We start from the raw sequence: 9,830 nt of genomic DNA, 5'->3' as shown, positions 1-9,830 counted from the left end.
TGTGAATATTTTCTTAGTTTCATAGTAGATTCTTTGACCCTCTGCTAGCAGACCTGAACACCTAAGGACTTTGTTACATAGATCTCTAATCTAGATAGCTACACCATCAGGGCTAGCAATTTCTAGGTTCCTAGCTTGACTGACTGCTGATGGAACCTCCCAATGGCACATAAAGAAGTGAACCAAAAGCTCAAGTTTCAATTAAATTCATCAAAATATATTAAGCTTCTATTATGTATGGTAATAGTGTCAAACTGAAATAGGAATGGGGGCCAATATACCTTATGTAAGGATCTTGAAGACTGCATACTGACTTGGAACACAACAGGGTTTTTGTTTTGTTTTTAATTAAAATATCAACACCTTAAAATTAGGGGCTACCATTTAATCTGGTTCCTTTGTCATACTAGGTCCTGAGCCAAACGATTTAAATAAGGCATCCCTACACTCAGTAAACTGAATCTCTTAGATGTATCCCACAAGTATAAAACAAAATTGTTAAATGTATAAGCAAAGTGATATTAAAGGAGAAAATCATTTATTTCTGTAGCAACTGGGGGAGTGAAAGAGGAAGTCTAAATATGAGGATAGCATCCTGAAAGGGGTATTTAAGTTTGGCTTAAAAAGATGAGTGGAATGTATCACAGGCATTGGGAACAATGTTGGAGTAAAGGTAGAGCAAGGTTGAGTAATCCAATTTGGGGACATTGGGTAGTAAGAGGTCCTTGAATGATTGGCTAAGGAGACTGAACCTCATTCATAATAGAACAGGGAGGTATTGAAGAGAGGATTTCAAGACAGCAGAGCAGGTTGGCAATGGAAACACTATTGAATTTAGAATCTCCGGCCTTGGGTTTAAACTCCATCTCTCTTTATCAGTGTACGTGTTGGTGATAGGCAAATCACTTCGCCTTTCTAAAGGATCCTCCATTTTCCTCCTTTGTAATGAGGCAATCCTAGGTAATTTAGGATCCCAGTTCAAATCTGTTATCCTATAGTCAAATCTATGAATAAGGAAGATAATTTTAAGCAACACATGGAGGATGAGTTAGAGGAGAATGAAAAGGAAACAAATGGGAAGGTCTATAGGCTATTTTCCTTTCTGAAAAACGGACTGGGTGGTCTCCAAAGATCTGTGATGCTAATTATTGGGGTGGCATAAAGGACACCAGACTAGTGACTGCAAAATGGAAAGAGATTCGAAACATCATTGAACAAGCTGGATGATGTCATGTTTGATCATAAACTTAATTTCAGACACTGTCAAAAGTAATTTGAGAACATCCAAAATGATGTGAGGTAAGCAATTAGAGATGGCTATGGAATTTTTAAAATTTGGGCTGAAGAAAATGGTAGCAGTAGGTGTCAAGTCACTATACAAGAGGGGAAGATTTATGACAGAACCTCAGTTGAAAGATCCAGAAAAAGATTTTAAAAACAAGGATTAGAGAATCTAAAATGTGATATTTCAAAAGCTAATAGAAGAGATAACCGGAGGGTGTGTCCTTTGTATCAGGCTCCAGAAGTCAATGAGGAGAATTGCAAAAAGTCAACTTTGGTGAACTCTGAGCAGCTTTCAATGGTGATGGGGTGCTCTATTGCAGGGGATTAAATTGCCACTGGGAAACGGGTATCAGAGTTTTTCTAAGGTAGTGGTAGCTGATTGCAGTACAAATTTTACTTTCAGAATATCCCTATCATGGCCATGAAGATTGTTGGGACTGAATGTTATTTTGGGATATTTTCCAATGGTGCTCAGTAGCCAAGAAGCAATAGGGAAAGGATTAGATAGTAGGCTAAGATAAGCCTTGACCTTTTGAAATCAGACCAGAAAAAAGGAACATGTAGAAAATGTTGCTCCTATAGCTTAGAGATCTAATATAAATCCAAGCTGTGCCACTGAATGTTACACTCAGGATCTCATAGGTTCCCTCTTAGTTCTGTGTCACTTGAAGTCACATCAATAGGCATTAAGCCTATATGCCAGGCAGCAGAGAAAGGCAAAAAAGAATCTGCCCTCAAAGAGCTCACAGTCTAATGGGAGAAACAACATGCAGACAAGCTGTATACAATCTAAAATGTAAATAATTGCTGAGAGAAAGCCCCATCATTGAGAGGGGGGTGGGAAAAGCTTTTAAGAGATTGTAATGAGATTTTAACTAGAAAGTCAAAGAACAGGGATTTAGATTTCAGGCATGGGAAATAGCTAATGAAAACGATCAGGGTGCCATATGTAAGGAACAGCCAAGAAATCAAATTTGGAAGAGTAAAGTGTAAAGAGGATTGTTAAGGTAAGGGGCCAGGTTGTGAAGGTTTTAAAAGCCTCCCATCTTGGAGCCAGTGGAGTTTCCTGAATGGAAGAAGTGGCCTGGTCAGAACTTTAGGAAGATGACCAGAGGAAAATTCAAGGCTTGGGAGACCAAGCAGTAGTTTAGGCAAGAAGTGAGTACAACTATTCCAAGGCACTGGTAGTGAAAGGACCACACAGTAAAGATATTGTAAAGGTAGAATTGATAGGACTTGGCAAAATATTGGCTGAGGAAGAGGATAGGGTCAAGTTAAAAATTGAGGTGATTGAAAGGACAGTTGGTGGCTTGGGGCAGTGCTAAGGAAGATCTTGGGAAGGAATAAAAATGGGAAAAAAACATGCTGAGTCATGCTCTCTATAGTTTAAAACTTCCTAATTTCAGCAGTCATAATCTGCCAAAACCCTTCAGGCCTTTTAGCCAGAAATGTATACGATTTGACATAAGTGATTTGGCAAGAAGTAAAGAACAGAGGATGCATAGATTCTTCAAAACTGGTTCTTTTCAACTGATTTAACATAAAAAGGCCAAAAAGGAAGAACCAATTTTACCAAAATAATAATGGATAAAATAGGAATTGAGTTTTCTTTCACAGTGAGCCAGGCCTGCTACATATAGTAACTGAATTCAACAAATATTTACCAAGCATCTACTAAGATATACGATTCTACATCACACAGCTGAAAATACAGAGATAAAAAAAAATTAATCCTTCGCATGAGTTCTGTTGGGAGCTTCCTCTGTATACAGATGAAAAAATGCCAGTTTGTAAAGTAATTTCAAGAGGCATAGAATGCCAACAGCTGGATCAGGAAAGCCTATTTAGAAGGAAATAAGTATGTAGGCTGTGCTTTGAAGGAAGTTAAGAGTTTGGAGAGACAGAAGTGAGGTAGGAGATGGAACAAATGGAGAAGGGTACAGAATAGTGGTATGTTGTGTATGAGGAACTGTCAAACCAGTTTAGAAGAGTATTGTAAAGTCATTTATAATCGTAACATCCAGAGGCTAAGCTAGGTAATGCAATGGACAGAGCACTGATCCCGAAGCCAGAAAGACATGAATTTAAATCCAACCTCAGACGTTAGTGCTATGATAATGGTAGGTCATTTAACTTATCTGCCTCAACTATTAGAGGACAATAATCTCTACTTCCTAGGTTGTGATAAAACATTTGTAAAGCACTTAGCACAATGCCCGGCACTTGGTAGGTGCTATTTAAGTGCTAGCTATTATTTAAAAGGCCTGGAAAGGTAGGTGGAAACCAGACTGTGGAAGTCTTTACTTGCCAGAATGAGTATTTTGCATTCTAGGGATGACAGAAAAATTGCTGTGATACAGGCAGATTAATTGAAGAAAAGTCAGGGGGACAGTTGTCTGTACTTCTTTCTCAAAGAGTACCATGAACAATAGGAGGAGATGCCACAATATGCAAGTGAATTTGGATTTAAGTACAAAGTCAGCAGCCTCACTCCTCAGGAGTCATCTGAATCCAGTGGCTAGATACAGATCAGGACAGCTATGTGAAGAGGAGTTTATGGGAATAAGAGACTGAAAGAGGCCATCAGGAAGCCAAAATATAGATCCTGTGGCCTAGGATGAGAGGTGGCCGGAATAATTGTTGGGGGAAAAAGGATGTCGATGTAAATGAAGAATCAAGACTGGCAACTGAATGACTATATAGAGGTTGGGACTTGGGGTTGAAGGAAGAGTCAGGATGACTGCAAGGTAGAGAAGTTTAGTTAATTGAAAAGATGCCTGCAATAGGCAGGAATTCAGTTTAAGATATTTTCTGAATTTGGTGTGACTATCTGACAACCAGATAGAGATGTCCAGAAGACAACTGAAATTCTGCACTCAAGCTTAGAAGTCATCTACACAAAAATGGTTATTAAACTCGTGGGAGCCGGTAAAAAAAAAAATTAAAAGCACCCATCAAAGAACACACGAATCATGAAAACTGGTGTCCCAACTAAACTCCCATCTCCAGGATGCTTTTCCCAAACCATTTTAAAAATTAACTCTTCACCCTGCGCGTAGCTTGTTTGTTCACACTTGTCGTGTTCCTCCTTGGTTGTGAGCTCCTTGAAGGCAAGGACCGTTTTGCATCTCTTTGTGTCCCTTAGCTCAGCACACAAGTAACCCGGCACACTAGGGCTTGATAAATTATTTTTGCCGAGCGACCGTGGTCCTGGACAAACATTTATTATGATGTGACAATTATGTGCCAAGCAGAGGGGTTATGAAGATACAAGAAACCGATCCTGCCTTCCCGAAGCTCACGTTCTCCCGGGAGGAAACTGCACTGAGAAAGCAGAGAACTAAAGAAGGGGAAGCTTCAGGGGGCCGAGCCGAGCCCGCGGCAGGCAGAGACCCGCCCTGCACGTCGGGAGGGGACAGCCTCGTCCCGGGGAGTGTGTGGGGGAACAGCCTCGTCCCGGGTGGGGGAGCTCGGGGGGGAGGGAACAGCCTCGTCCCGGGGTGGGGGGAGGGGACAGCTGTCCCGTGGGGTGGGGGAGGGACAGCCCTCGTCCCGGGGAGGGTGCTGGGAGCCCGGCGTTCCCGAGGAGAAGAGGCCAGGTCCGGGACGCCCTCCCTCAGTGACCCAAGTCGGCGGGACCCGGAGGGAGGGCAGGCGGGCCGGACGTCCCGGGTCGCGGAGGGAGCCCGCCCGGGGAATGCCGGAGAGCCCGGGCGTTGCCCGGATGCGAGAACGAGGGGCGAAGAAGGTCCGGGCGGCGGCTGCTCCCGGCAGGCGCCCAGCCCGCGGACCCGAGAGGCCGTTCTGAGCGATGGGCCTGACAGGCGGCGACGGCTCCGCAGGTGTCCTCCTAGCGCTGAGAGGCGTCCTGACCAAGCGCCCAGGAAACAGGCCGCAGGCGTCCTGGGGACCGCGACTGCGGCCCCGAACTCTCGTCTCGAGACTGCCAGCCGCCGCCGCAGGAAGAAGGCTGGCGCGCCGGAACCAGCGCGCGGAGGTCTGCTCCCCGCGCCTCCGCTTCCAGCCCCCCGAGCAGCACCCGGAGGCGGATGCTGAGAGGCATGGACCCTGACGGGCGCGAAAACGAGGCCCGCGTTCCGTTCCTAGCGCAAGGCGTCGCGCGCGGCAGCGCGGCAGGAAACGGCACGCGCAGCATCTAACGGCGACGGCGGCGACGACGCCGACACCACCACCACCCGATTCTGGCAGCCCGCGACCGAGAAGAGGCGGCTGGCGGCGGCGCTGGTCGGCGTCCAGAGCCGCCTGCGGGGTCCCCACCCTCCTCCGCTTTTCCAGCCCCCTCGGAGCAGCACCCGGAGGCGGACGGCTAGGAGAGGGTCATGTGACCCCTCTAGTCACGTGGCACGCGAAAAAACGAAGGGGCCCGTCTTCGCGTTCCGTGCGTCATCACGTCGCGCGGCGGCGGCGGCGGCGGCGGCGACAGCGACAGCCACTACTACGGCGACGGCGGCGACGACGACGACCACCACCACCACCACGATTCTGGCGGCTCCGGGACCGGGAGGCGGCGGCGGCGGCGGCTGTTCGGCGCCCACTGAGCCGCCTGCGGGGCCCGCACCCCACCCCACCCCCTCGGGCGGGGGGCCGGCCCTGCCTGGCTGGGTCGGGCGGGGTGCTGAGGTGAGTTGGGTGGAGGGAGCCACAGTTGAGCCTCCCCTGCCCTCTCCCCGCCCCGTCCGCGCGCTGTCGCCCCCGTGTGGCCGGGAAGGCCCGCGGAGGTGCGGATCCTGCGGGACGAAGGGGCGGAGCTGCGCGGTCACTGCGCCCGGAGCCGCCGCCCCCTCCTCCGGGGAGCAGCCTTCCTCTGGGGTAGGGGAAAGGGGCCTGTCGTCGTTGTGTTGCCAATTAAAAGTGGATCGCCGTCGAAGCCCACGTTACCATTACCCTGAACACTTTGCGTCTCTGGGGGAAGCCCAAGCCTCGGCGGGGGGAGGGGGCAGGGGATCGGCCCGCTGTGAGCGCTTGATGCGGCGCCGCGAGCATTGGGGACCCCGTAAGCGGCGGAGGGGGCGGGGGGGGACATTATCCAGCCTCCGCGTCTTACAGATGACAATGACCGCCATGAGGTACTTCGGTCAGAGGCCGCGATTTCAGTCCCAGTGCCGGCTTCTCTTTTCCTTGAAAGAGAAGGGAATGAGCCCTTAGATGTGCCAGGGACTGCAGCGAGCTCTCCCCCTTGCTCCGCAAACAACCACACCGGGGGGAAGGTGCTTTTCTTCTCCCCATTTCGTAGTTGAGAAAGCTGAAGCAAACGAGTGACTTGCCCAAGGTCACCCAGTGCTTGTCTGAGGCTGGATTTGAACTCCAGACTTTGTGACTGGGTCCGGTGGCTTTAACCACTGGGCTGCCTGTATCTGGCTGCCTCTCCTCAGAGAATACCTGCTGATCCAAGGCCCCTTGAGCTTACAGTGGCTCATGCTTTAGTGATTTGTTTTCGCCTGCCCAGTGGCAACGGTGGTCGCTGTATAGCTGATACGTGGTTTAACCTGATCTTTTTTTTTTTAATGAAAGAATTGTGATGAGCGTGTTGCTGATGAAGCGGCCCGGAATTGTTTCCTTGATGATGAAAAATGCTAGTTGGAAGTAAACCATTATAAAGACTCCACTATGAATTCAATCATCATTTTCTCTTGATCATTTGAAAAGCTTTAAGCTAAAGAAAATGGGGCAAATTGTCAATCTCCTCCATTCTTTGCCCCAAATAGTGTTTGTATCCGTTTTAAAAAGTAGACTAGTTCAAGTTTGACCAGTCAGCATATTTGAGTAATTGTAACTTTGTCAACCCCTGCCATTTGTTTATGTAATGATGGCCATGAGTAAACAGTTACTGAATCTGGAAGGTAACATTTTGTTTCTAAATAGGTGGTGGGTTTCTGGGTGTTCAGATCAAGAAATTTTATTTTATTTTATTTTTTATATATATATATTTTTTTTGTGGTTTAAATTATTATTATTATTTTTTTATTTAATAGCCTTTTATTTACAGGATATATACATGGGTAACTTTACAGCATTAACAATTGCCAAACCTCTTGTTCCAATTTTTCACCTCTTACCTCCCCCCCACCCCCTCCCCTAGATGGCAGGATGACCAGTAGATGTTAAATATATTAAAATATAACTTAGATACACAATAAGTATACATGACCAAAACATTATTTTGCTGTACAAAAAGAGTCAGACTCTGAATTATTGTACAATTAGCTTGTGAAGGAAATCAAAGATGCAGGTGTGCATAAATATAGGGATTGGGAATTCAATGTAATGGTTTTTAGTCATCTCCCAGAGTTCTTTTTCTGGGTATAGCTAGTTCAGTTCATTACTGCTCCATTAGAAATGATTTGGTTGATCTCGTTGCTGAGGATGGCCTGATCCATCAGAACTGGTCATCATCTAGTATTGTTGTTGAAGTATATAATGATCTCCTGGTCCTGCTCATTTCACTCAGCATCAGTTCGTGTAAGTCTCTCCAGGCCTTTCTGAAATCATCCTGTTGGTCATTTCTTACAGAACAGTAATATTCCATAATTTTCATATACCACAATTTATTCAGCCATTCTCCAACTGATGGACACCCATTCAGTTTCCAGTTTCTAGCCACTACAAAAAGGGCAGATCAAGAAATTTTAATGCAATGCGATCTAATTATGTTTTATTGATGGATTTTACCTTTGGTCAGTCACTACTTAATAACAGAGATGCCCATTCATGAATAGAATCATAAAAGATAAGTTTTGCAAGGGGCTGTAGAAATCATCTAATCAAAAAAATAAAATAAAATCCTGTATTTCAGAATTGAGAGAACTATAGTCTGAAGAGGTGAAGTCAGTCATACAATTAGATAACACAGAACTAAAGTCAGAAACAGTTTTTCTCACAGGCCAGAGTCGACAATCGGCACACTTTACCAACCATAATCTTTCCATTTTATTTACAAGGAATACCCTAAGAGATGTAAAATACCATGCTGTTGTCCTGATTGATTCTGACAGGATGTTTTTTTTATGAATCAGTTCTGGGTCTTAATGGTGACTGCTTCCCTTGCTCACTACTCAATCTACCAGCTTAATCTTTTTTAGGGTTTTGCTGGAGATCATTAATAATTGAATTATGTAGAATTCTAGCCCTCTTAAACTTAGGGGAAAATTAACCTCTCCTGCTTTCTAGCACCATTTTTGTATTCCTTGATTTCTCACATATCACTAATGGTAGTTTAATTTTTCTATTATCTTCTAGGCTAGGAAAATTTTAATTTGTGTAAAATATCTAGATGCTCTGCCTTGTCTGACTGATGTTCAGTCACTTTTCAATCATGTTTGACTCCTTGTGATCCTGTCTGGGTTTACTTGCAAAGATGCTGGAGGAGTTTGCTGTTTCCTTCTCCAGCTCATTTGACAGATGAGGAAACTGAAGCAAACAGTAAAATGACAAGTGACAAGGATCAAACAAATAGTGTTTGAGGCCAGATTTGGGGAAGGTGAATCTTTCTGATGCCACACCTGACATTCTATGCAATTTGGCGCCACCTAGCTGACATATATATCTACTACACTCAAATCCTCAACAGCAGAAAACATTTTTCCTAATTTTTTTTTTTAGCAACAACCACAATGCTCTGTGCACAATATATATTTATAAATCTTTGTTTATAATAGATTTCAATTCTTTTATATATATTATTTCCAGTTTGAAGATTATTCTCCCTGATAGAAAAGGTGAGAAAAAAATCAGGGTTGAGTAGTTATGCTTAAAATATCTCCCCCCATATTAAAGACCTCTTTTTTTCTTCTTGTTGTTCTTGCCTTAAACAAAGTTTTTAAAAAATGCTCATTTTGACATTGTCATTAATTTTTTTCAACCTTAATTCATTCTGGACTAAAGTCTTCAATGTTCTTTCAGAGCCATTTTTTTTTTTTAAATATATTCTTACTTGGCTAGATGCCCCTTCTCCTGTTTTTGTTTTTTTTTTTAATACAAATCTTTTTAAAATTTCAGATCTCCTAATCCAAGGGAAGGAACAGTTTCCTCTCATTTGTATGAGTTTTTCTGGTTTCCAACACAGAAGAGTCAGCCTCTTTCTCCATCTTATTTGGCAGATTATGCCTCCAACATAGATAACCAGTCTAGCTCCCTTTTCAAAGCAAAAGTTTAAAATTTGTATTTGTATGGCATGTCTTTGTAATGGAGGGGTGTGGTCCCTTTCCCTTAATAATCCACAAACCTCTTTTCTATTCTAAGGGATTTAAAATTTTTAGTTATTGGTTTTAACAGAAGGTCAGAACTGTAAAAAAGGTAGAATCTGAGTTCATGCCAGAGCTCCTTATATATTCATAATTTCTTTTGAGCCACCATCCCCCATTTTTGATCATTAAAAATCATTCATAATTCTGTGGTCAAAAATTTGTGAGCTCTCCTCTTTCATCTTCTTGAACTATTTCCCTTTTAGAGTCTTAGGCAATGCAATCTTACATATCATGTTTCTAAACTTTTTAGATTCTACTTTAGATTTACTTTATTAAGACATT

This window comes from Sarcophilus harrisii, chromosome 4 (assembly GCF_902635505.1).
Source record: "Sarcophilus harrisii chromosome 4, mSarHar1.11, whole genome shotgun sequence".
NCBI classification, from domain to species: Eukaryota; Metazoa; Chordata; class Mammalia; order Dasyuromorphia; family Dasyuridae; genus Sarcophilus; species Sarcophilus harrisii.
The sequence above is the reverse complement of the archived record's forward strand: the minus strand, read 5'-3'. Positions refer to the sequence as shown.